General features: G+C 41.6%; 1 long non-coding RNA gene across 1 annotated transcript in view; it reads left to right on the top strand.

Moving 5' to 3' along the window:
• LOC117673831 (uncharacterized) overlaps positions 1-26,100 on the top strand; it is a 45,869-nt gene extending 19,769 nt beyond the window's left edge. The window contains exon 3 of the long non-coding RNA XR_004593588.2: positions 25,787-26,100. This is a non-coding gene — a long non-coding RNA (uncharacterized LOC117673831). The remainder of the gene's footprint in view (positions 1-25,786) is intronic.
• Positions 26,101-27,331: the final 1,231 nt, after the last annotated feature.

Raw genomic sequence — 27,331 nt, 5'->3', positions numbered from 1 at the left:
TAAACCTGTAACTCACGGTAAATGAAAAATTAGTTTGAAACAAAACTAGTATACTTCAACAGTATCTGGGTTGTGTGGAACTCATCAACACAAAGGAAAACTTTGGATTTCTGCATTCTTCCCAGGCGTGACAATATCAAAAGGCCATATCATGAATCTCAACATGGGATACTAAGAAGTGTGGGGTGGGAAAGACATATGTCTTTCTGTCTCTGGATGCTATTGCCACTGCAAACTGCGGGATTTTTTTTTTGTACTGGCAGCATTTGTGACCTGTCTTAATCTGACCAGCTCTGTGTACAATGTACAAGGGAACAAAAATACAAAACATCTCAACTATTTAAAACTCTACACTACTCAATCAACACATCATAGGAAATAATGATATTTACCCCTAATCTTTCTAGGATCCAAAAGCCCGTTGATAGCATCAGAACTGAAGAAGTTTCTTGGATGAGAAGTGAAACCTCTTCAATGAAAAATAAAGGAAGTCCAGTTGCCTCTTGAAAAAGCACCTTTGGGGCAACCATGACCCAGATACTGAGAATCTTCATAGAAATTGGTAGCAACAATACACCATTTGACCAGAAAATGATCTGGCAAAGAATAAATGTCAATGTAGTCTACATTTATGTCTCCAAAGCAAAAACAAGTTCAAGTATGTGACAGTCAATGCAGGTTGAGATCACTAATTATTGTGACAAAACCATGGTTGCCCTGCAGGAATGAACTTGTGAGCTAATTTACATTGCTTTTCCAAGGCATGGAGTCTGAAGTTATATAAAATCGCCAATCTTGAAGATTCACTGCAGTCTTGAGATGTTTAGCAGCTTATGAAAGGTTACTGTCAGGCGGTTACCAATCAATGTGCCAGCAACAGGCCTGCTTGTCTCTGCATCTCAACTTCATAACACAATCTAAGGATGATGTTCATGATGATTTTGTTTAGCTTCATGTTTAGGCATAATGAAGAAATAAATTTATGAAAAAAAAATTCTTCATCACATAAAAAGTTGGTCTATCCATGCTTGGATAGAAAGGCCCTTAATTTAATTGTTTCATTCTGTTTTATATTAGTTTTTGCAAGTTGTCCAGATTTTGGTTAAATCCATTAAAATAAAATAATAAATAAAGTAAAATAGCCAACGATCCATCCTATGTCTGTCCTCTCTCGTCTATGATGATTTCTCTAATCTAGGACCAGTACTAGACTAGGATGATGAAGAAATGCCACATACTAGAATAGAATAGAATAGAATAGAATAGAATAGAGTAGAGTAGAGTAGAGTAGAGTAGAGTAGAGTAGAGTAGAGTAGAGTAGAGTAGAGTAGAGTAGCGTAGCGTAGCATAACATTATTTATTGGCCAAGTGTGATTAGATACACAAGGAATTTGTCTTGGTGCATATGCTCTCGGTAAAAGAAAATAAAAGAAAATATACTACATTAGAATGCAGTGATTGTTAGTGCAGTCTTCATTCCTCAGCTGTTACAGTGCCATGATCCTGACTTCAGCCACCTGAAATTAAGATTTTACCAGGATGCCCTTTTCAGCCAAGATTATCTCAACCACACTGACAAAATTGGTAAGAACATGATATATAATTTAACATACTATATCAACATCAACACTGGCTTTTGTTTTTGATTTTTGTTTTCTCTTGCACTCTAATGATAGCCTTGCTGAATCTCAACCAGATGAGAAATTTAGTTTAGCTTGTTTATTGTTCTGAGAGTTATTGGTTTCTCTACTCCTTGAAATCCTGCAGAGCAGAGTGTCAAACTCAAGGTCCAGTGGCCGGATCTGGCCCATAGGGCCACCTTGGAAACAGCAAAGGACCGGTCCACCATGCCTCTGCTAGCGAAAATGGAGCGCATTCGCGGCCCTCCCAAGGGCCTGTTTTCTCTGGCAGAGAGTTGCAGAGGTCATCCCAATCAAAAATGGATCTTGCAAGGGCCGCACATGCCCCCCCACCAAGCTCCATTTTTGCTGGCAGAGGGCTGCAAGAGGCCATCATAGCTGAAAATGCAACTCAGGAGCCCATTTTTGCTGGCAGAGCGCTTGGGTCACCACAGGCGCCCCCCTGACATGAGTGATATCATGCTGGCCACACCCACCTTGGCCATATCTATCCCCCCCCCGAGGTCCAACACAACGCCGATGCAGCCCTCAATGAAATTGAGTTTGACATCCCTGCTGTAGAGATTATGGCATGCCACCAATACAGTAGTATCCATGGTTCTTGCAATAATCATTTTAAGAGTTTCATCTCTCTATTTTAAAAAATTAATCTATTTTTTAAAATTACTATGAATTAGCATTACAATAAAGCCTAATATTTTAAAAGAACGATATAATTTGTACAATAAAAGGAGAATACTAAAGATAAGAAAAGAATAGAAAGCAAGATTTAGTTTTCAAAATTATTTCAAATAGCTTTGTATATTCTGCAGAATACATTTCAAGCTTTGAGACATTGGCTCAAATTCAGTATCTGATAATGAGGAGTTTCAAAAACATAGTAGGGCTTTGGGCATATTGCATGCTACAAATCTAAGTTTTTACAACCTGTTTTTGGCTTTTTCCTAAAGCTCCAACTTTAAAATAGTTAGGAGTAGGATATCAAGCAGAAAGTTGCATCAGTGCATTCAAAATAAGTATTAAGCATTCACAGTGGATGTCTGTTAATGACTCAGAAGGAGACGTTACAGACTATGGATTAAGTATGATTAGATTGTAAAATAAACACATTCAAATGACAAAGTATAATGGCTGTTGTGGCCTTAACAAGTGACCAGTGCACTGGAAAAATAATTTTGCTTGTGGGAGCCGTGTTGTAAGGCTGATGAGTTTACTGATGAAAAGTAACGCTATGATTATTGAGTAGTAAAGTGCTTGAGGACTGAATTCTATCTGATACCCTCCATTAGAAAGGCTGCAAGTTGCCTTATTGTATAATAATTTTTGTGTGTGATACCACACACTTCCCCCTATTTATAGGCGTGCCACATATTTAGCTTGGTTATATGACTGACATATATATACTATATCTGTGTTCCCACTTTCTACCTAATATGTTTTCCCCTTTCAAGTCAGAAAATGAGCAAACCTCTTTTGGTTTCTAATATGGTAAGAACAATTCTTTCTCCATAGTGATAACAATATTTTTCTTTACTCCAGGCTTTTCTTTCTGATTGTTTGGGAATTCTGGGAATTATCCCCACACAAGAGGTGACTCCAGTTTGAAGAAGACCTAGTCTCTGTTTTAGATCAGAAAAAAGCCAGTACCCAGAAGACAGAGTGTTATGTTCTGTGCCTGTGAGGCAACTGTTGCTCCCTGGCTGACACAGCTCCTTTTATAGGGAAGGTGATCAGCCCACGACCAATCAGGAGAGAGTATTTTCTTGCTCCAACAGAGGACCAGACTGAGAACTTCAACTGACAACTATATACAATACATAACACAGTGGCTTTATGTCCAAGGCAGGACTAGAACTCATGAGCTCCTGGTTTCTAGCTTGATGCCACTATACCAAATTGGCTCCCCAAGTTAGAACTAAGCAAATTGAAACATTTGATTCAACTGATTCAACTACTTGACATCTTTTCACCCAAATGGTTGCATCCAGACTCAGAAATGATGAATTGTATCAGAGAATGGACTCCAGTTGGTTCCAGCTCCCTGAAACTCAAGTATTGTTCTGTTTAAGGGCCAATATGTTTAAAAAAATTATTTAGGCATTACTTTCACTTTCTTTTAGCCTTTTTGCCTACCATGGACCTGTACTACTCACTGTTTGTGGCTACCACTGTTATTACATGCATATGTGCATATATTATGTATTTATGATGAATAACAGGTCTCAGAACCCGGACTTTGTTTTATATATAAAGTAATTTCTCCAACTCAGCAAATACTCTCATAACATAATAAAGGTGAGAAAAAAATTCAAAAGGAATAATTGTGCCTGAGATTACCTATAAATATTTTGCTATCCCAATGATGGAAGTGATACAAAACAATAATATTTATAACGCTACATAACCTGCTTTGATATATCTCAATTTTGTACTGTGATATATTAAAATCACAAGGTACTGTACATGCTGGATTTTTTTTTCTCCTTGCATAATGTGGGCTGACAGAATTGAAATATTACTTTGTTATTGATTTAGCTTCAGTCCAGGATTATATTATTAGGTTTTTTTAATGGATTATTTCATGTTAAGGAAATAAAACAATCATAACTTTTGGGAGCTGCTTTGAACTTTTTGGTTCCCCCTGTGCTTTGCAAATTCCATCATTTACTGTTGTTCAATATTAAATATCCATAAGCAAGAGCAAGACTGGAATGTGAAAAATGAGATCAATGATTTTCTTTTTGGCCTAACCTAATCTTGAAAGCTCTTACATTAGTTAATCACTTCACTTTTACATTAAAGTTAATCCCAGATGACTCTAGTAGAGCTAGGCACAAATGGCCTTTTCAACATTCTTGCACCAAAATTTATGGGCAGAAAAATTGGGTGACGATCTCCCAAATACAGGATTTTCCCTTAACCAAGCTACAATTTCACGCCTGATGAAACTGAAGAGGAGACAGTTTCTTGTATTTAACCAAATTACAAGAAATAGGGAAGCTGCAGATTCGTGGAGACAATTGTGTAATCAAAGAGTAAGCATTTATGCACAAATGGATGGTATCCTATCCCTCCTCCTCTGCTGAGAGAGGGCTGTTCAATTTTAACATAGATGGCCTCTTTGACCCCACTTTCAAACCAATGGTCTCTTTGCCCAGAATGTGGACTTTGCTGTCTTCAAAACAGTGACCTTTGTCTTTCAAATGTAGATAGACTGCTGAAACTTGTCCTGATGGGTTTGTTCGCCAATGTTGTGCCATACATTTGTGAAGTAGTTGTTTGTTTCACCAATGTACAGATCTGCAGATATCTCACTGTATTGTATTGAATATATCACATTGCTCAGTTTATGTCTGGGTGTTTTGTTCTTGGGATGGACAAGCTTCTGTATTAATATATTCTTGGGTTTAAAGGCATAAGATTGTCCAACACCCAGTCAGAACTGAAAAGCTTCTTGGATGAAAAGTGCAATATTTGCAAGATATTGCCTCTTGAAAAAACACCTTTTGGTACAAAAATGATCTGGATGATTGAGAATCTTCATAGACATTTAGTTTGGTGACGTGATTAAGGTACTGGCCTAAAAATCAGGTGATTGTGAGTTTTAGTCCCACCTTAGGCATGAAAGTCGGATGGGTGATTTTGGACCAGTCACTCTCTCTCAGCCTAACCCACCTCACAGGTGTTGTGAGGAAAATAGGGGAAGGAAAGAGTATTAGGTATGTTTGTCACCTTTAGTTATTTATAAAGAAATAATGATGGGCTAAAAATCAAATCAAATGAATTAACATAACATAACATAACATATATAAGGGACACGGTGGCTCAGTGGCTAAGACGCTGAGCTTGTCGATTGAAAGATTGACTGTTCAACGGTTTGAATCCCTAGTGCCACATAATGGGGTGAGCTCCCGTTACTTGTCCCAGCTTCTGCCAACCTAGCACTTTGAAAGCACATAAAAAATGCAAATAGAAAAATATGGACCACCTTTGGTGGGGAGGTAACAGTGTTCCATGAACCTTTGGCATTTAGTCATGCTGGCCAAATGATCACGGAGACGTCTTCGGACAGTGCTGGCTCTTCGGCTTTGAAACAGAGATGAGCACCGCCCCCTAAAGTCGGGAACAACTATCACATATGTGCAAGGGGAACCTTTACCAACATAACATAACATAACATAACATAACATAACATAACATAACATAACATAACATCACATCACATCACATCACATCACATCACATCACATCACATCACAACACAACATAACATAACCTGATTGCAGAAACAGGAGGACTCAGCCATTCCATCTATTTGGCTGAAAAACCAGCTCATTTTATTGTAAGAATTGCTGAACTTTTAAAAACCATTGCTTTAATTTGAACTTTTGCTACTTCCGTTTCCATTTGTGTAAGCAGTAGCTTGCAGGCTATTAAGCCGCTAGTAGCAACTATCTTCTTTGATAATAAGGACTCTGGGAAACTTTTTTTTTTTTTGTGGAAGGGGAGGCCAACGGTGTTCTTTATAATTTAATTTTGAAATCTCTTGTTGGAATATGAGATTTAACCAGTGTGTAATAAAGTGTCAAAAGGTTGGACTGATCCTAGAGAATTGCAATATTAGATTAATGTTCAGTTTGATCTGATACAACTATTAGGCTAATTGTGAACAGTAGAAGAATATCTGGGTCTTTCACCCATTGTGGGATAGAGAGACAAAAAACCTCTCCCTCTGAGGCTGTTAATTCAGAACCAGATCCCTGACATAGTGAAGCTCTTCTGAATGAACTCCACTGCTGTTTTTTAAAGCTGCAGCTTTTAGCTCTGTTTAAGGATTGTTATATTTCATTTTTTGGTTATTATAAACAAACCCCAATAGCCTAAAGAACATTTTTTAAAAATAAAAAGTGCTGCATCTCTTATAGCCTTATCCAAGTCTTCGCCCTCAACTTTTCTTAATTTATTAAATAATGTCAGTAACAAAATCCCCCCCTCCCATACACATCATCCACTATGAAAACAAATAGAATAGTTGGACGAAAACAATTTAGCTTAGCAACAGTTATTCCAAAATTTCAAGCAGATTTTTTCCCCCTCCCACTCAGGCCAGTTGATAACTTTCGAGTTCGGCAGGCAGTAAGTTCTTATGATTTCTACTTTTCCTGGAGGATATGTGGCTAAATAGTTCAGAGTCCGCATGTGGGCGAGCAGGAATTATATATGTGTTCCTGCTGTTACTATTTGGAAAGTCCAGGCCAATCACTTCTGCTTGAGTTGTGTGTGTGTAACCTTGAAATACGTTATCAGCAGAAAAGGTTTGCTTTGCTGTTATTGCTAGGTAGAATGTCTTTTTGTTTTTCTTTCAAAGTGCATTTTTCCATCCCGTCTTCGCCTTTGACAGGAAACAGGGTAATATTAGATTTCCAAATTCTCTTGCATTGTTTCTTGGAAAGGTTATGATAATACAGCTTAATAAGAGTTCAATGCAGTTGGTTCAAGATCCTCAGCAAAAAACCCCAACATAGTTTCTTGGGAGAAAATGATTTAATAGTTCTTTAACAATTGACAATTGAGGTTATTTTTGGCTGTGATCCAATGCATGCACGAGGGAACTGGGATTGGCTTGTAATATATTGATAAAGTAATCTCAAGGAACATTGTATAGAAGTGGATGGCAGTGCTGTGTCTTGAAAAACAGTAAATCTAAACATAGAATGGTTTAAAGTAGGGATGTCAAACTCAAAGCTTGCAGGCCAGATCCAGCCCATGGGGTGCTTAGATCTGGCCTATGAGGCTGCCCTGGAAACAGCAAAGGACTGTCCTGTGGTGCCTCTGCCAGTGAAAATGGCGCTCGGGAGGGCGAGCTCCATTTTTGGCTGCGACAGCCTCTTGCAACCCTCTGCCAGCAAAAATGGAGCTCAGGAGGGCGGCTGATGAGACAATTGCATTTCAGAGAAATGTAGCAATCTTCCTCCATAGGAAATGATGTGACAATCATCTGGATCTGCTTAAAATCAAATTTTCATGGCCGCTCTTCTGTGCAGTGGCTAATGCTTTGTGTGATCTTTGGCTGAATTGTCACCATATATATTTTTTTCCAAGCATTTTCAAGCTGTCGGTAGAAATGACTTAAAAAAGTAGTGGGGAAAAAAAACATCCTATAAAGCCATTTCCTCCAAATGTGGTGCTCTTTGAATTTTTTGAACTTGCAAACAGTGGTGGAATTCAATTTCTTTTACTACCGGTTCTGTGAGTGTGGCTTGGTGGGTGTGGCAGGGGAAGAATACTGCAAAATCTCAATTCCTACCCCACACCAGAGGAAGGATACTGCAAAATCTCCATTCCCACCCCACTCCTGGGGGGAAGGATACTGCAAAATCCCAATTCCTAACCCACTCCTTGGGGAAGGATACTGCATAATCTCCATTCCCACCCCACTCCAGGGGAAGGATACTGCAAAATCCCCATTCCCACCCCACTCCTGAAAGAAGGATATTGCAAAATCCCCATTCCCACCCCACTCCTGAGGGAAGGATATTGCAAAATCTCCATTCCCACCCCATTCTGGGGCCAGCCAGATGTGGTATTTGCCAGTTCACCGAACTACTCAAAATTTCCACTACCAGTTCTCCAGAACCTGTCACAACCTGTCCGAACTTGCTGAATAGCACCCCTGCTCACTAGTTATATAATAACTAGCAGGTCAGAGCATGGGGGGGGGAAGTAGAAATGACATCTTTCGTCTTACATCACGGACAACGTCTGCCTTTGAGGTAGGACAAAGAACTATGGAGCCTGAAAAATCCATGTCTCAGAAAGAATCAGGACCAGAAGAACTTCAGCTATGTATGTTTGCTGAAAAATGTTCAGAGCTGCCCCCTGAAAAATGATGATGTCATTATTTGGCCATTGAACAGATTATGAGATGAGATTCAAGAGATTGCAGAAGCCAGAGAGATCAATTTACTTGAGAGTCAGATTGGTTACATTTCAGCAGTGGGTAGGTCAAGATTTTGGGAAATAAAAAAAATGCAAGATGCATAACTAATCTACTTGGAAAACTTCCTTCCTGCTCTTGTCTGTCTCAAGGAACCTGACCTGGATAGGTATTCTCTTGGTTTCCATATCTGGTAATTAGTTTGAGAACTTTGAAAGACCTTGCCTTCATCTTTTGCTTGATTTTCTTGTTTTTCTGATAACTATCTCTGAACTCATACTCTTAACTCATGTGAATAGTGCTTGCCATGAGATGAAACACCAAAACAAATATGATTTTGGATAAACTTCAAGTGATAGTTACTTTGTGTGAAACAATGTTCGCCTACTGCTGTTTGAAGAGTTTATCTAATTGTTTAATATCAAGTTAAGCAATATTTCTTGGTCATGGATTTGCACTTAACATTTCTGAGGACACAGAAGGCTGAAACATTTTGCTTTTTTTAAAAGTGATGTGGTGGTAATTTTGGGATGGGGATGGGGATTTAAGGATCAAGATAATATCTTTTGAAGAATCCATCAAATCAGCAAAAGTGACCATTTTGCTGTCAGATTTAAAGTGGTCTTTTGGCTGTAGGCCTTAATTGTCTACTCTACACCAGTGAAATACCATAAGAATTATAGTTCTACTGTTTGAGCGAGGATTCTTTCTTTCTTTTCTTTCTTTCTTTCTTTCTTTCTTTCTTTCTTTCTTTCTTTCTTTCTTTCTCTTTCTTTCCTTCTTTCTCTGTTCCTCTCTTTCTTCTTTCTCTCTCTCTTCTTTTTTTCTCTCTCTTCTCTCTTTCTTTCTCTCTCTTTCTTCTTTCTTTCTCTCTCTTTCTTCTCCCTTTCTCTCTCTCTTCTTTCTTTCTTTCTTTCTTTCTTTCTTTCCTTCCTTCCTTCCTTCCTTCCTTCCTTCCTTCCTTCCTTCCTTCCTTTCTATCTTCCTTCCTTCCCCTCCCTCCCTCCCCTCCTTTCCCTCCGTCCTTTGGTTTTCTGAGTTTCCTGAGAAAAACTTTCTTACATGGATCCTCTTGATCAAAAAGGGAACAAAATATGAAATACTATGCCTGTATTTTTTTATTTTATTTTGCAGGAAAATATAATAAAAATAATATTTTTATTATTTTGCAGGAAAAAAATATGAATAATGTGCATTTAAAGCAAGTATCATTAAAACAAAATTAATAGCTGAATTTCAGAGGTTTTTCTGCACATCTATGGCAGCTATTTACTTAAAATATAATTACTGTAATTAATCACAAAATATAATTTATCACCTTAGCAAAAAAGCTCTAGAAAAGAATCAGGGCTACCGTCTAGTTAATAACATATATTTTTAAAGCTACGCTTTTGCTACTTTATCTGCCTGACAGTGAAGGCTTTTGACTCACACTGCTAAATACAACATTTTCAGCAGATGAGCATATACACCTACAGTAAATTAAAGTTTGGGGTCTGTAGTACTAATGAAAAAGGAAACATCTTCCAGAAGCAAAGCAGAGGGAAAGAGGGACCCCCAACATGTAAAAAACAAATGATGAGACAAATATGAAAAGGTATGATAAAAAATATGTGATTGCATTGCTTGGTGAAATAGAGGGGTGAGTGCAAAAAATGACCACCAGTTTAGCTAATCAGGCCAACAAGATTGGCTTACATATAAATTTTGAGAAGATCAACTTTATGAAACTCAAAATTGCTCAGGATAATATTCCTGTAACTGTCAGATGACCAGGCTATAGAACAAGTCTAACAATTTACTTATCTTGGTAGCATTATATCTATCGATGGAGGTACAGATAAGACTATTAACCATCAAATTGAAACGGCAGTGGCTGTGTTTCAACACATCCTACCAATTTGATCTACGGCAGCCATAAGTATTACCACAAGGATGAACCTTCAATACATACTTGTCAAACATGGAAGTGTACAACTGAGTGTCAGGGTTCCAAGTAATACACCCATTGCAAACAGAATTCCAAGGCAGTTTGAGTCCTCAAAGAACAGTTTTATTTGGAGATATCATATTGGCACAGACTGGTGGAAAACCAACTCTGAGAGTTCCTGTGTTTTCCACCTCATTAAAAAGTGAAAGTTTCCTGTTCTCTCAAACAATAAGTCACATTGTCCAATCTGGCTGCTGGCTGGTTGCCTGGTTACTTTTCTCCTCTTCTTCTGGCTAGCCAGCAGTTGGAATGTCCTTGGCTCAGAAGAGAACTATTTTGTGTTGACTAGAAAACCCCAGTTATCTCTACACACAGCTCCAGGCTGTGTCAAGCCTGAAGCCATGTGAAGAAAAATCCCTATAGAAAAAGCTACAGAAAAAGAAAACGGCCACAGCCAGGTCAGCTTGAGGGTTGACACCAAGATGGTTAAATGGTTAAATGTTTTCCAAAAATGTTCTTCAGAAGAATCCTCTGTGTCTCATATCATGACCACATCACTACGGAAGAGGTACTACAAAGGTCAGATTTAGATCAATTGAGAACTAAGAATGAATGTTGAATGTGGCTTATTGGCCATATCTTATGTAAGCCTGAAGACTTGCATCCAAAAATTGCATTATATTGGGTACCTCTTGGAAGAAAGAAAAAATGAGGCTAGCTTTGGAAAACCTGACGACAAACATTTAAGGAAGATGTTAATATTATTAATGTCCCTTGGGACGATGCCAAAGATGCCGTGAAGGATCAAAAGCATTGGAAAATATTTGCTGCCCAGTGTGCAGTATTTAGTGCACACTAAGCCTGCCCCATTCCAATGAAGCCTGGCATTGTACAACAATGTAAAGGGAGAAAGCAAGAAAGCAAGAAAGCAAGTAAGCAAGAGGGAGGGAGGGAGGGAGGAAAGAAGGAAGGAAGGAAGGAAGGAAGGAAGGAAGGAAGGAAGGAAGGAAGGAAGGAAGGATATATAAATAATAGAAGTCAACAAAAAACCCTAACATATTAAAGAACCATTCATCTAAGGTAAGGGCTGGCTCCTGCTGGAAATGTGTCGCTTTGTGCTGCCCATTTTTAAAATACTTATAGGGTAAAATCCATTTGTACTTTTGGAGATAGAGTGTCCTTATGGTGGTCATCAGTGACCAGACAAAAATCTTATCATTCCTGATTAAATTTAAAGGTGCATCTCCAAGGAATCAAGAGTCACTAGACAGATGTTATTCCTGTAAAAAGTAGATACTGCTGTAGGCAGGATTAATGGGCTGTAGTAGTCTGGAAGACATAGAAGCCAACATTTTAGGGCAGATACTCAGGAAAATAAATAGATAAATAAAAAAGCAATCTCAACATAAAGTTCTCTGTGGAACAAAGAAACTTTCAATGTAACCATGAACATTTAATCTTAAGCAAGATTCCATAACCAGTGATATTAACAAGCAGGCAGGATCTTGCCTTGGCATTCAAAAGGAGAATCCTGTGGAAATGTCACAAAACAATTTCTCCATGTTAAGGCAGAGTGATGGCTACTGAGCCCAAGAGGTTTAATCTGAAGCCTATATTTCTCATCTGTCTTTAGACTGTTATGTCTAGAGTATAATATAGAATTTGAAAAATGAAGTCTTAGCTTTGAAATATGAGGATTTACGACATTGAATTAGCTTTCTATTAACAATTATTTTAAAATGTGACTGAATGGGATCCAAATTTGATTCATTATTGAGGCAGGTTCAATAGACTTACTTATTATTAACTCATGAATAGATCCAATTGATTGCCCTAAATGGACTATCAGTAGATCATCTGTCTATTTAAATTCAAAGTATTTCACATTCTGTTTGGCATTTAAGTCAGCTACAAATTATTTCTCTTAGATTTAGTTATCTGAAAGTACTATATGAAAAACACACAGCTTGTATTTCTGGAGTCCTCCTGGTAGGATTAAAAAATTGTTGTACCAAATAATGCAATAGAGTTGAATTAATAAAGTCCAGCCTATGTGCATCCTATCATTAGCCAAAATAACGAAGCCTCCTGAGATACTGACTCAGGGCCAAATTGTATTTTTTTTATTGAGAGGGAAGCTGAAGGCCATAAAGTGGGAAGGGTCACATCAGAGATACAAGTATATACTGGGGAATTCTTGAATTTAAGTAAATGTTATGGTTTCCACCAACAAATTAAGCTACTTTTCACAGGAAATAGCAGAAAACTATGCTTTCAGTTTCTAAAAGGCATGTTGAGAAGAATGTATGAGAATCTGGGACTGGAGATTGCACACCCTTTCTCTCTGCAGTTCTCAAAATAATATTGCATGATCAACATTGAGTAGAATTCAATTAAACTTTCTGCTCTGCCTCAAATAGCAAAAAAAAATGGCTTCTGTTTTCCCTTCTTCCAAGATTCTCATGTTTCAAACATATGTTTTTTATGTGATTTTCTTTTCTAGAAGATGCTTTTGGAAATGGGACATTTGGGAATCTCTAATATAGAATTTGTGGTAGAGGACAGGAAGGCCTGGAGAAACGTTGTCCATGGGTATATGTATATATATATATATATATAGATAGATGATGTTTGTCAAGATCGGTTGTAAAGAAATTGCAAGTCAATACACGAGAATTTAGCAGCTTTCATTCTGAAGAAGAGACAAAAGAAGACAAGTCATTTCCTTCTCCTACCATTCTTGCTGGGATCAGTCACCCTTCTCAGAACTGACTCTTCAACAATTACTCCACATGATCATGCCTAGAAGAAAAAATGTATAGAGCTTCAAAACAAAGACTTCAGATTCCACTTTATCTCTATTGCTTATTCTACCCACAGCATATATTAAACCCCCAAGCTGAAGCTGGCCTTTCCTAAGTGAATACCTCCTTCTCCCCTTTCTAATTCATTCCACAGAACCCATTGTCCATAGACCTCAGCTTCAAGAAAAGAGTAGGAAAATTATTTTTTTTCCCCGCAACCTTTTTTCTCCTCCATATGTTTCAAATGCTGGATTCAGCTTAAGGATTCACATTACAATCCTTATCTCCCTTGCCTGTGTAAAGAATATTATTTCCCCAGTTCAGTGGGGAACTGAGAATGAAGGACAGCGCCTTGCCCTGGTCATCAGAAGAAGCCATGGCCGAGTTGGCAAAGAATAGCAACACTCCAAGAATGAATAGCATTCTGAAACTGCCTTCTGCTGCATCCGTAGAGAGTTCTTTTACTGGAAGCAAGCAAAGTGCTTTCAACGTGGGAAGGAATAACTTAATCTCAGGCAGGGAAGCCATCATTAGGAGTGATGTGAAATTGCATGAGGAAAAAAAAAACCAGTGAGAGGCAGAAATAGTACTGCATGTCATTAGACAGCTCTGAAAGCAATATTGGAGGCATACTGAACATATTGTAAAGTTCATAGGCTTTTGTTCTGTAAATTGCCAGGAAGAATAAGAAGAGTGGGCAGGGCAGAGCCCATCTCTGACCAAATAAGAAGACACACAGTATACTATTTTCCTAGGCAAGCTCAAATATAAAAAGAAAGGTTTAATATACAAAAGGATTGCTTGTTTTCTCCCAAGGGCAAAAAACCCAGATGAATAAAACATGTGGCAGGAGTACACAAGCTTGGCATCTTATATATTGCTGGTGTGTGGAGCAATATTAACCCAGGGAAAGAAAAGTTTTGGTCTCTATCTGCTGTTCAATTTGCTTTCGTTCATTATTAAAGCTCCTACAAACCAAGTCACAATAGCCACCCAGTCTACAGTAGTATAATATTCAATCACTGTTCTCATTCTTCCAGGCTGCAACCTTAACATTACTGATGGTGTGTGTAATGATGAGTCTATGGCAGTGCTTGTTCTAATTCAGTGCATTTAATTAGGAACCGAGAGCATTGCCTTATATGAAGTCAGACCCTTGACATATAGCTCAACATGATTTTCAATGGCAGATAATAGTTCTTCAGTCAAATTCACTGCTCGTTACATTACAGTTACAAGTGCTCTCCCTGCTATTACTAATATACCATTTTTGGCAGCTATGGCAGGAAACCAGTTTAGGTCAATCAAGCAGCATCCAAGGCGGGTGGTGTCATTCGCAATATACTGAACGCAGCAGGGGTTCCCAATTTTAGGTATTTTAACAGGTGTGGACTTTAACTCCAGGGATTCTGGGAATTGAGGTACACAGGTCTTGAAGTTGCCAAGGTTGAGACAAATTGGAATAGAATGTTGTAATTCAAATCCCACATTTGTAAATATGTGTTGACATCGTGCACGTGTCCCAAACAATGGGGCTTGCATCATAACGCTTTGTCTGCCATCTTGACACACACTCCATTAAACGCAATGTGATACACAGTATTTTTCTTTGTTTTGTTGTGTAAAAAGATCTAGGTAAAGGTACAATCTGCTAGCAGTCAAGCTTCGCTCACATGTCCAGGTAGTTTTTTTCATCAATCATATGGAAGCGCTGCATTGTCTTTTCCAGGACGTTTTTTTTAAAAAAAACTTCACAGTGTAGCATACTTTTCTGAGATTTTTCTGACAATTTCCCATCCACGTTTTGCAGAAAAATCATCTTCAAATTCTAGCATGTTAACCTGGTAACCATTTCATTTTCCGTGTGTTCTCAGCATTCAGTATTACATTGTTTTCCAGGCTTTACATAGTGTCTGCAACGAAGCAGGTCCATACAACCTTTAGTCTATAGCAGGGGTGTCAAACTCGATTTCATTGAGGGCCACATCAGGGTTGTGTTTGACCTCAGGGGGCCAGGGTGGGTGTGGCCAGGGTGGGCATGGCCAGCTTGACATCACTCATATCGGGGGTGCCTGTGGTGGCCCAAGTGTTCTGCCAGTGAAAATGGGCTCCCGAGCTCCATTTTTGGCTGCGACAGCCTCTGCAACCCTCTGCCAATGAAAACGGAGTTGGGAGTGCTGCCCGCAGTCCTTGCAAGCTCCATTTTTGGCTGCGACAGCCTCTGCAACCCTCTGCCACTGAAAATGGAGCTTGGGAGTGCTGCCCACAGCCCTGGAAAGCTCCTTTTTCTCTGGCAGAAGCACTGCAGGCCGGTCCTTCGTTGTTTCCAGGGTTCCCCCATGGGCCAGATCTAAGCACCCCATGGGCCAAATCCAGCCCCTGGGCCTTGAGTTTGACGCCCCTGGTCTATAGGAACAGTGACTAAGTTTGTTATATAACAATTTGCTAAAGCAGATATATTTTTTCCACATTTTATTTGTTTTATTTATATAACATTCAATTTTCATCAAACAGTGTGTGTTCTGGGTACAGTTATGTTTAGATTGTCATATTACACATCTATGTTGTGATAATTCAACTCCATCATATTAATAATATAATAACATAATAATATAATAACATTAATACAATAACAAGCATATATTGTTAAAAAGAGTAATACTACATTGCTTCAGAGGGCAGTTTCTTTTTTTTAATAAATGGATTGAGATCTGATTATCTTAAAGTCACCCAATGAGTCTCCATGATTTATGATGACCTTAAACTAGGTCTCCCCTATCCTAGTTTCATACCTTAATCATAATTCAGTAGTATCCTGGGTTTCAGTTCCACATTCATAGTAATAAACCTGCTCACATTCCATGAACTGGAGACACATTCTGAGCTTGCATTCCTGGGAACTCCATTTTGTACAAAAGCTCCTGTATGATAAAAATACTGAATGGACAGATTACTTTTTAAAGTGATTCTGTTCTGGGGGTGCATAAGGTTTGCTAGCATCTTATGTGTTCATTAAACACAATGCTAGAGGACATTTTGAATGGGCTTGAATCACTGTGTCTGAGTTGGGTGGCTGCATAAATTTGTTTAATAAACTAATAAAGGTTCTTTGGCTATCAGGTTGCCTGGCTAAAGGCAAGGGTGCGAAAGAGGTGCTTTAATCAACAGCCTTAATTCTCTCACAAATTAGCAAATGCAGAAGCAGGATTTGTCACTGCATGTGTAGAGTTGAGTGCTACTTTGCACACCCATATTTTTAGAGCTTTTTCCTCCTAGCAATTCTTTGCCTTCTGAAACTAAAATCCACAGCTTTTCATTGCAGAAATCTATGTGTCTTAATGATATCCAGTTCTAGGTGAATCAATCCCAAGAAAGGTATTTTGAGTACATAGATCATATTAAACACTGGGACAATTATAATTTAATTGGATCTTTCCGCTTTTGGAAAACTGAACATAAACATTGGAAGGTTTAATTTATATACCCTTACTCTAAACAAGATGGTGCTGTAGAAAAATGTTGCTATGCATGTTAGTCAAAAACTAAGAGAAGAGGCTTACACATAGCCTTTTTTTTTAAGCTTTCAAATACCATTTTATAACATTATAGGAAAATATTTCTGGAGGCAATCAGATTTTAGCTTGTCTCTTACAATTTATTTGATGCATGGGCAAAGGGGCCCGAATGTGAGAAAACATTTGATATTAAAGGTAGCTGAGCATAGCTTAAAGGCATAGCAAGATTTATGCATACCGGCAAGAGGAAAATGTTCTAAAAAAGATTTGGCTAGTGGTGTTTGGGATCCATTTTTCTCTGCTTGAGAGAGACAACGTCTGTCACTGAGCATCAGGTTGTTGCTAGAAATCCTATCTTTCTGTACAGAGCTACGAGCATTTAATTGGCTTGTGTAACCAATGGTTCCAACTTCCCTGTTCAGTAATATCTTTTATAAAGAACTGGAAGTCTGAACAGCCTGCAGAATTCCAATGCTCAGTCAAGATTTCATGTCAATATTGACTGATGTATCCATCGGTAGCTGCCCAGTTTGATCTGCTTTTATTATTTTATCATTTATTTATTCATTTAAATAAGACCTATGAGAGTAGCAAGGAAGCTGTCCAGCACAATGGTTTGAATCCAAACTTACCTCTATTGAAATAAATAAGATTTACCAGTTTAATGTCATAACAGGTGGCGGCACCCACTTGACCTTAGATGGTTTGGAGAAAGCAAAACAAAACCAGACATGGTTAGATTTAGATAGGAATGTCTATGGAGATTCTCAGTCATCCAGGTTATGGTTGTCCCAAAGGTGCTTTTTCAAGAGGCAATTGGACTTTCTGGTTTTTCTTTTCTTTAGAGACATTTCGCTTCTCATCCAAGAAGCTACTTCAGCTCTGAGAAATGAATCGTCTTCAAAGAAAGACAAGAAAAACCAGAAAGTCCAGTTGCCTCTTGTTCTATTTGAAGAACGAGGCGTGGAGACGAGGCTAAGCAATAACTCTTTATTAACCGAATTCACAAGGCACACAGGTACCTCAAAACAACAACTTAGGGAACAACTCTGCCTATGACAGCTGCTTAAATATCAAGCTGTCAGAAGAGCAACCAATGGCGCGGCTCGGATTCTCCCGCTTCCAGCCTGCCGCGTCGTAGCCAATCAGGGCAGGGCAGTAACAAAGGCAGCTTCTGCCGGTCGCAGCTTGCGAGGACTTAACACTCCTTCCCACCCGAATGGCGCATGCGTAGTCCTTCAAGTACGTAGGTCGACGTCGGCTCCGCCCAGACCTTCTCAGTTCAGGGGCGGCGACCGATGGAGGCGGAGTCGGCTTGCTGTCTTCGTCGGGTCTGGTAGGCCGAGGCTGCGCCACGGGCGGAACTCCGGACGGCGCGGGGAAATCTAAACAAACAGGTGAGTTTGCCGACGAGAACGCATCGGGTTGAGGCATTGGCGGATGCGGCCTGTGTACATTGCAGTCAGGCGCTCCGTGTGGTTGTGTGGAGTCGTCAGGCGGTGTGACTTGCTCACAGAGACGGTCTGTCTCCGGAAGGACCCTCTTCCGCAGTTGGTTCACATGCCGCCGCCAAATGCGACCATCGTTGAGCTGGACCCTATAAGAGTAGGGGCCGGTTAGTTGGCTAATGCGGCCCGGGACCCACTTAACACTAGTCCCAAAGTTTTGGGCGTACACGGGGTCCCCTACATCAAAAACCCAGCAGTGAGAGGAATCCCTTTTGGGGGTGTCGGGTGCGTAAGCCGGGTGGAGGCGATCTAGCACTGTCCTGAGCCGGCGGCCCATGAGTAACTCCGCTGGGCTGGCCTTGGTGCCTGGGCAGGGAGTAGAGTGTTGAGCTAGGAGATATTGGTTAATTTTTTGGTGCCAGTTTGAGGAGCCCAGGCGGCTCAACGCCTCCTTCGCAGACCTCACGGCCCTTTCCGCTTGACCATTGGCGGCCGGATGGAAAGGGGCCGTGGTCGTGTGTCGTATGCCCAGTTTGGCCACAAACTGCTGGAAGGGTGCCGACGTGAACTGTGGCCCATTATCGGTGACGATGGTGTCGGGTAGGCCGTGCGTCGCGAGCAACCTCTCCAGAACCCTGGTGACTGCCTCGGTTGTCGTGGCCGTCATGGTGGCCACCTCTACCCATTTAGAGTAGGCATCTACGATGACCAGGAATGAGTGTCCTAGGAAGGGGCCGGCGAAATCCATGTGGATACGCGCCCAGGGAGCCCGGGGGCCATCCCATTCCCTAACAGGAGCCGCCGGAGGAACCGGCCTGGACAGCTGGCACTGGGGGCAAGTGGCTACCCACTGTTCAATCTCCCCGTCCAAGCCTGGCCACCACACGTAACTGCGGGCCAGGCCTTTCATGCGGACTATACCCGGGTGTGACTCATGAAGACGGGCCAAGACGGGGCGCCGCAATTCCGGGGTAATGACCACTCGGTTGCCCCAAAGGAGACAGCCCTTATGGGTAGACAACTCGTGTTGTCTACGCAGATAGGGCACAAACTCGGCCGCGACCGGCTCCTTGGGCCAACCCCGGCGGACCCAATCTAACACCAGGGAGATGGTAGGGTCCGCAGCGGACCCCGCGCTGATGTCGGAGGCAGTAATCGGGAAATCAAAGTCCTCGATGAGCAGGACTGATGTCGTGGGGGCCGGGTCTATGTCAGTGGCCGGTACCGGGCAGCGGCTGAGGGCATCTGCATGCCCGATGGCCGAGCCGGGCCGGTGCACCAGATGGTAGGAATAAGCGGCCAGGAACTCCACCCAGCGCGACATGCGGGGCGACAGGATGACAGGTGTTTGCCTGTCCCCGGAGAGAAGGCCCAATAGGGGCTTATGGTCAGTAACAATGGTAAAGGGACGGCCATAAAGATAGTCGTGGAACCGCTTGACCCCGGCGACCAACGCCAGGGCCTCGCGGTCCAACTGACTATAGTTTCTCTCCAGTGCGAATAAGGTCCGGGAATAAAAGGCAACCGGGGCCTCAAGGCCAGATGGAAGAACATGGCTCAAAACGGCGCCTAACCCATAAGGGGAGGCGTCGCAAGTCAAGGACAAGGGAAGGCTGGCATCGTATTGGACGAGCACAGCCTGTGACGTTAACGCGTCTTTGACAGCCTGGAATGACGCGGCAGCGGAGCGACTCCAGACCCAAGGCGCTTTGGAATCGAGGAGGCGGTGCAGGGGCTCGGCTAGAGTGGCCTTGTGGGGGAGGAACACGGAATAGAAGTTAAGAAGGCCGAGAAACGCCTACAATTCCGCCTTGCATGTGGGCGTGGGGGCGTGCTTAATGGCCGCTACCTTGGATGGGGTGGGGTGGATTCCTTGAGCGTCAATGAGGAACCCGAGGAATTCCACCTGTGGTACCCCGAAAACACATTTTGACTTCTTGAGATGGAGGCCTGCGCCGCGCAAACGGGTCAAGACGGCCCGGAGTTTGGCGAGGAGATCGGCCTGGTCTCCAGCGGAGACCAGGACGTCATCAAAATAGGGTATGACCCCGGGAATTCCCTGAAGCAATCGTTCCATGATGCTTTGGAAAATTCCCGGGGCGACGCTCACGCCGAATTGGAGCCGGGTGCATTTAAATGCACCCCGATGCGTAACTATGGTTTGGGCCATGGCTGTAGGCTCATCAACAGGAAGCTGTTGATAAGCCTGGGCCAGGTCCAGCTTGGCAAACACCCGGCCCTGGCCCAGCGAATGCAGCAAATGCTGCACCACGGGTACCGGGTATGGGTTGGCTTGCAATGCCCTGTTAAGGGAACATTTATAGTCGGCGCAGATCCTAATGGATCCGTCCTGCTTCAGTGGAATGACGATCGGGGTCTCCCAACTAGAATGATCAATGGGAACCAAAATTCCCTGAGCGATGAGCTTATCGAGCTCCTTATCTACCCGCGGCCGCAGGGCCAGCGGCACCCTTCTAGGCTTGAGGCGAACTGGCACTACTTGGGGGTCCAGATTAAGTGATATGGGACGGCCTGTGTACATGCCAAGCTGATCAGAGAAGACATCAGCAAACTCCCTAGCCAGGGTGGACGACACATCCAGGGACGTTGAATGCACGCCCGAGATAGTTAAGTTCAGGGCAGCAAACCAATCTAGCCCGAGTAGGCTAGGCAAATTGTCCCTCACAACGATCAAGGGCAGCGAGCCGGTAAATGATTGATAGGACACTCTGAAATTATCATACCCCAAGGTGGGGATAGCCTTCCCTTGATAGTCCTTTAAAAGGACGGGGCACGGCTTAAGCCGGCGGCGGGACACCCTCGGCAGCAACTTAGTGAGAGTGGACCATGCTATGAGGGACTTGGAGGAGCCGGTGTCGACCTCCATACGACACGCTGCTCCTTCCAGGACTATTGTGAGGTAAAGTTTGTTGGCAGGAGAGGAAGAAGTGGCATGGCTCACAGCAACATCGAGCAGGTCTTCATAGCGGGATATGGCAAAACACTCGTCGCGGCGGACAGCAGTCTTCCGGGCCCGGCAGCGATCAATCAGTGGGTTGGTCGGGGCTTCAGACATGGGGTTTGGTGCTCTGCAGACCCTCGAAAGGTGACCCCATTTTCCACAGCGGTGGCATATGACCAATTTGAAACGGCAGTCAGCTCTGCGATGGTCACCGCCGCAACCCAGGCAGTTGCCTTGTGTCAGCTGTTTGGGCTTGACCGATGTTCGAAGCCTTCGGCGGGTTGTCTTAAGGCGGCCCACTGCCCCTTCTTCATCAGAGGAGTCGACTGGGTCTGACTCCTCGTAATGAACAGACAAAGGCTTGGCGGCAGACGATGGGGGCAACTGGAACCTCTGAATCTCTGCGGCTGAACGACCGGACATTTCAGCAGCCCTCGCTTCGTCCAGGGCTACCTGGAGAGTCAGTTCAGACCGAGCCAGCAGCCGCCGCTGTAGCTTCAGGTCCTTGATCCCGCACACTAACTGATCCAACAACATTTTGTCTAAATCGCGAAAGTCACAGTGGATGGCTGCAGACCGCAGGGACGCCATATAGTCATTTACGGTTTCACCTTCAGTTTGAGTGCGCTGCCAAAAGGCATGACGGCGCGCAATGCGGGACGGAGCCGGGGAGAAATGATTTTTTAATCTGTCCAGCAAGGTCTCCCATGGCACATCAAAGACTTGCTGAGGGGCGGCTAACGCCCTGGCAGTGCCAAAAATCTCGCTCCCACATGAGCTGAGGAAGTAACCTCGCTTGCGAGCGCTGGAAAGATCCGTCAGTGCGTTTGCCTGTAAAAAACACTCAAAACGTTCCATATACGTGTCCCATGTCTCGGACGCTGGCACGAACGGCGAAAACACCGGCAGGAAAGTAGACATGGTCGAAGTTGGCAGGCGACTGAAGAATAGAGTTAGGTAGCCGTCGCCTCAGGATCCCATCCTCGTCGCCAATGTTCTATTTGAAGAACGAGGCGTGGAGACGAGGCTAAGCAATAACTCTTTATTAACCGAATTCACAAGGCACACAGGTACCTCAAAACAACAACTTAGGGAACAACTCTGCCTATGACAGCTGCTTAAATATCAAGCTGTCAGAAGAGCAACCAATGGCGCGGCTCGGATTCTCCCGCTTCCAGCCTGCCACGTCGTAGCCAATCAGGGCAGGGCAGTAACAAAGGCAGCTTCTGCCGGTTGCAGCTTGCGAGGACTTAACACCTCTTGAAAAAGCACCTTTGGGACATTCAGATAGGAAATCCAGGAAATCCCAGAGACATCAGGATATTCCAGGAATATACATTATGTTGCCACTTTGGGGAAAGAAAGGCAATGGCTAACGTGGCGCTCCCATGTAACACTTCTCCTGTGCGAGCTGCACTGGCTCCTGGTGGTCTTCCGGGTGTGCTTTAAGGTGTTGGTTCTCATCTTTAAAGCGCTCCATGGCTTAGGGCCAGGGTACTTACGAGACCGCCTGCTGCTACCGATAACTTCCCACCGGCCAATACGCTCTCACAGAGAGGGCCTCCTCAGGGTGCCATCGGTCAAGCAATGTCGGCTGGCAGCCCCCAGGGGGAGAGCCTTCTCTGTGGGGGCACCCGCCCTGTGGAATGAGCTACCTCCTGGAACACCACTGATCCCGGACCTCCGGACCTTCTGTAAGGCCCTGAAGACTTATTTATTCCAGCAAGCCGGCCTAGCCTAAATGGTTTTAATGGGATTTTAAAATTTTATAGACTTGGGGTTTTAAATTGGGAGGCCGATTGATTTAATCTCTTTTAATTATCTTAACTTTTGTATTGTATGTATTTTAATTTTGGCTGTTCACCGCCCTGAGTCCCTTTTGGGAGAAGGGCAGTATACAAATTAAATAAAAATAAAAAGAAAGAAAAAAAGAAAGAAAGACAATGGCTAACCCCACAGTTTTGTTCCCAAGAAGGCAATATGAATACACTCATGTAGTCACCAGCAGCTCTATGTGATAGAAACAGGATCTAATATAATCTCTATTTATTTGAGGGTTTCTAGTCTCAGGTCATGGCTCCACATATTGTACTAGATCATGATTTGCTTAACTATGGTTGACTGGTTCAACAAAATTAGCTCGATTCATATAACAGGCTCAAATTATCTCACTTTGGACACATTATGTGAAGACCTATCTGTCTGGAGACAGCTCTAATGCTGGGAAAGATGTATACACTGGTGGGTTGCCCCTGGTTCGGACCGGTTCACAAGAACTGGTAGTAAAATTGGCGGGTGCCCCCGCCCACTGCCCCGGATGTCGTCATCAGTGATCTGTGCATGTGCAGAAGCAAGGCGCAATCCCGTTGCAAACCAGTAGTAAAGGTAAGTAGAACCCACCCCTGGATGTATAGCTATATTGTAGATAGATATAGATAGAGAGAGAGAGAGAGAGAGAGAGAGAGAGAGAGAGAGAGAGAGAGAGAGAGAAAGAAAGAAAGAAAGAAAGAAAGAAAGAAAGAAAGAAAGAAAGAAAGAAAGAAAGAAAGAAAGAAAAAGAAAGAAAGAAAGAAAGAGAAAAGAATGGAGAAAATCTAACTATATGGTTGTTAAGAATTGGCAAGGACTTGTTAGCATGAAATCAATAGAATATAAATCTTAAACCATAGTTTATGAACCAGACTAAATGGGTTTATATAATCTGCTAAATGAAGTTTCATATACCAAACTAGGACATTTTTTTTTTTGGATTAGTGCAATGTATGAACACAGCCAACAAAATTAATTATGGATCAAACTAAATAACCCATGTGAAATCATTTTGAGGTGGAAAAAAGGGCTGTACAGGTGGCCCTTGCTTAATCCCGCCTAATTCAATATCAAAGTATTATTAATCCTACACTCTCTCTCTTTCCACTTACCTAAAAGAGCTGCACGGAAGTAGATATTTTGTTAACAATTGATGTATTAATAAGTTTCTTTCATATAATTAGCAGTGGATTTGTAATGGTGTAATAAAATGTTAATGGAACATTTTAAAGACAAATGTACTTTTAAATGAATCATTTGTAGCTTAAAAAAATGGAAAAGTACTTTTGTTTTTAAAATGATGGATGGGAATACTGAAAACTTCAGCTTTTTGAGTCAGCTTCTGACAGATGATCTAATAGTACTTGCCCAGCTGAATCAAATTAGTTTTAAGATGTTTAGCACCCAGTGGTTGAAGGAAGACAAAACTCTTAAGAGATAAAACAACTGCATGGGAAAGCAGGCACATGTTTTCCTTTATGCATTTTATTATTATGATCAGAAAGGCAAAATAACACCATTTTAATATTTTTTTAAATAACTTTGCCTTTCCTGAAAAAAATGTGATCCTACTTCCTGGAATATGAGCAACAGGAACAGTGAGTTTTTGTTTAGAAAAACGTTTTATTTTGAAAATATGAATTAAAGTGAAGTCTATTAATGTTTGTACATTGCAGATGAATTGATATAGAAGCATGATTGATTTGATTGTTTATCTTGGATGACTGAAAGAATTAATGAAGGATACACGGGAGGGGGGGAGGGAAGTTCTGAGTGTGTGTGACAGAAAATTATTTCTGATAAAATTATTTCAGATAATAGTAGATTTTGGGGGTGGGGGTGGGACAAACATACAATAGGAAAGAACTGGAAGAAATAAAAGTTTGCTCCATGACTGCAGGAAGAAAAAGTATCAGTATTTTATTAAAAATATTAGAAAACAGAGGATTGTAATGGTGATCACGGGATTGTGGGGTGCCATGAAAGTCCTAAATGTGCCATGAAAGTCCATAAATGGGCCATAAAATTATTTTTCTAGCACCATCACAACTTCCAAATCTTCAAGGTAAATACTGTCCCACAGTCTCCTCACAAGGAACAGTGACTGAAGTACAAGCCGGCAATCATTTTGTCTTCTCCTTGTCTAGAAGAGTTTTGCTGGGCATTGAGTTTGCCACTGATCTGTCACTTCCAGTGGTGAAATCCAATTTTTTTTACTACCAGTTCTGTGGGCGTGGCTTGGTGGACGTGGCTTCGTGGCATGGCTTGGTGGGCATAGCAGGGGAAGGATACTGCAAAATCTCCATTCCCACTCCACTCCAGGGGAAGGATATTGCAAAACCTCCATTCCCACCCCACTCTGGGGCTAGCCAGAGGTGGTATATGCAGTTCTCCGAACTACTCAAAATTTCTGCTACCGGTTCTCCAGAACCTGTCAGAACCTTCTGGATTTCACCCCTGGTCCCTTCTCTTTCAGAGATGTTTAGTTTGCCATTTTCCTCACCCAGAAGTTGGCATTGCTTGCTTTCTTTGAAGTGTTTTTTTTAAAAATTCCATAATTCAGTTCATCACAAAAAAGTTCAGTTTTATATTCTCATATAGGAGGCATTTTAAGTATTAATTTATCATAATTTTCAAGTAGAAAAGAAATGAAAAGATGAATGTATGTATAAGGGTTTTTGAAACAGCATATTTTCAGATCAAAACAGAAATGTTGATTACCGTGTTTCCTTTCTTTGCAGGAACTTTGCCTACTGATGAAGGCAGAGAAAACGAGAAGAAGGAGGAAAAGAGCAAAGCCTATATTTTTGCTATTCATTTTACTAGTTAATTTTTAAAGCTTGGCAGAGACTTTGTTCTGAGTGAGATAGCTGAGGGTTTTTTTTTTTTAAAGATTGTAAAGGATGCTTGAGTTCTTTAATGCATCTGGCCTATTCGCCTGCTACTGTCTTCTCATCCCTTGAATATAAGTTTTTTTTAAAAGTAAGAAGCTGAAAAATGCACACAAATCTTGTCAGACAAAAGCAAAAATAATTAAAATTGTATTTGAATTCCTGCCTTGGCTTGCCTAACATTTATCCCTCTTTCCTGTATAGCAGGAGGCTATAAACTTTACAAAAGCTCCTTTATTTGATCACAAATGCACAATTGGTCTGTAGCAGTAATTAAATTTTCATTCGCACTTAATTAAATTTGTGCAAGGAGAGAGAAAAAAAGGAGTGAGCTTTAAGTATGGATGGAGGGAAGGCAGTTTCTCACACCTGACTACGCTCGCACCTGACAAGGGCTTCATTAGAACTTGGGCATGTCTGCCGACAGATCATTAATTTTCATGCCTATAATCGAGGAAGCCAAATGCTGCAAAAGCTATGGTCTGCCAAGAACAGCTCAAATATATCAATGCTGACTTTTTAAATAACCAAGGCTTGTTTTGAGGCTATGATGATCTTGTTAGTGATGAAAATAGTAGATTCCCATAGAGAAAGCTTTCTTGTTTGCGTTGGACATACAGCTGGCGTTTGAAGGACACTATCATTTTAGCTTCTCGTTGGATGCACTCCAAAAGGGGGGAACTAAGACAAAGAAGTAGGCGGGGTGGAGAAGGCAAAATCTGACATTGATTTAATTTACATGTATGCTTAATTAGAATTAAATTAATTAGAGTTAATATGCCTATTCCCTCTGCATTTAATAACTTTCCCTTTCTGTCTAATTAAAAATTATATTGTGAGAGCTAATTCTGGAGGATCTCTTGGGCTTTTCAGTAGACTTTAGACATTAGAAAGTTAAAGTCTCCTTCAAGCTGAGGTCCACTCATAAGTACTTCATGGAAATGGCCATATACTTTTCTTGATAACAATATGGAGATGGCTTCGTGTTGCTTCCTGGAAGTTTTTTCAGCTACCAAACTTAATCCAAAGATACTTTTTCCAAAAGGCAGGCCTCAGGTGGGACATCCCCACACACAAAAAGATTCTGACAACAGCGTAACTCCAATTTTGCCTTGATGGCCATTGAGGAGATACTTCTGAAGAAGCTTCTTGGATGAGAAGTGAAATGTTTTCAAAGAAAAAAATCAAGGAAGTCCAGCTGATCTTTTAAAAAAGCACCTTTGGGACAACTATGACCAAGATGATTGAGAATATCCATAGATATCAAGCCTAACATGTATCTTATCAATGGCCATTAAGGCAAAATCAGTGTCATCCTGTTGTCAGAATCTTTTACTACTTGGGGATGCCTCACCTGAGGCCTGGACCTGCAGGTGTTCCAGATAATCCTTTTTG

This window comes from Pantherophis guttatus, chromosome 2 (assembly GCF_059756535.1).
Source record: "Pantherophis guttatus breed Tessera chromosome 2, ASM5975653v1, whole genome shotgun sequence".
Classification (NCBI taxonomy): Eukaryota; Metazoa; Chordata; class Lepidosauria; order Squamata; family Colubridae; genus Pantherophis; species Pantherophis guttatus.
The sequence above is the reverse complement of the archived record's forward strand: the minus strand, read 5'-3'. Positions and strand labels throughout refer to the sequence as shown.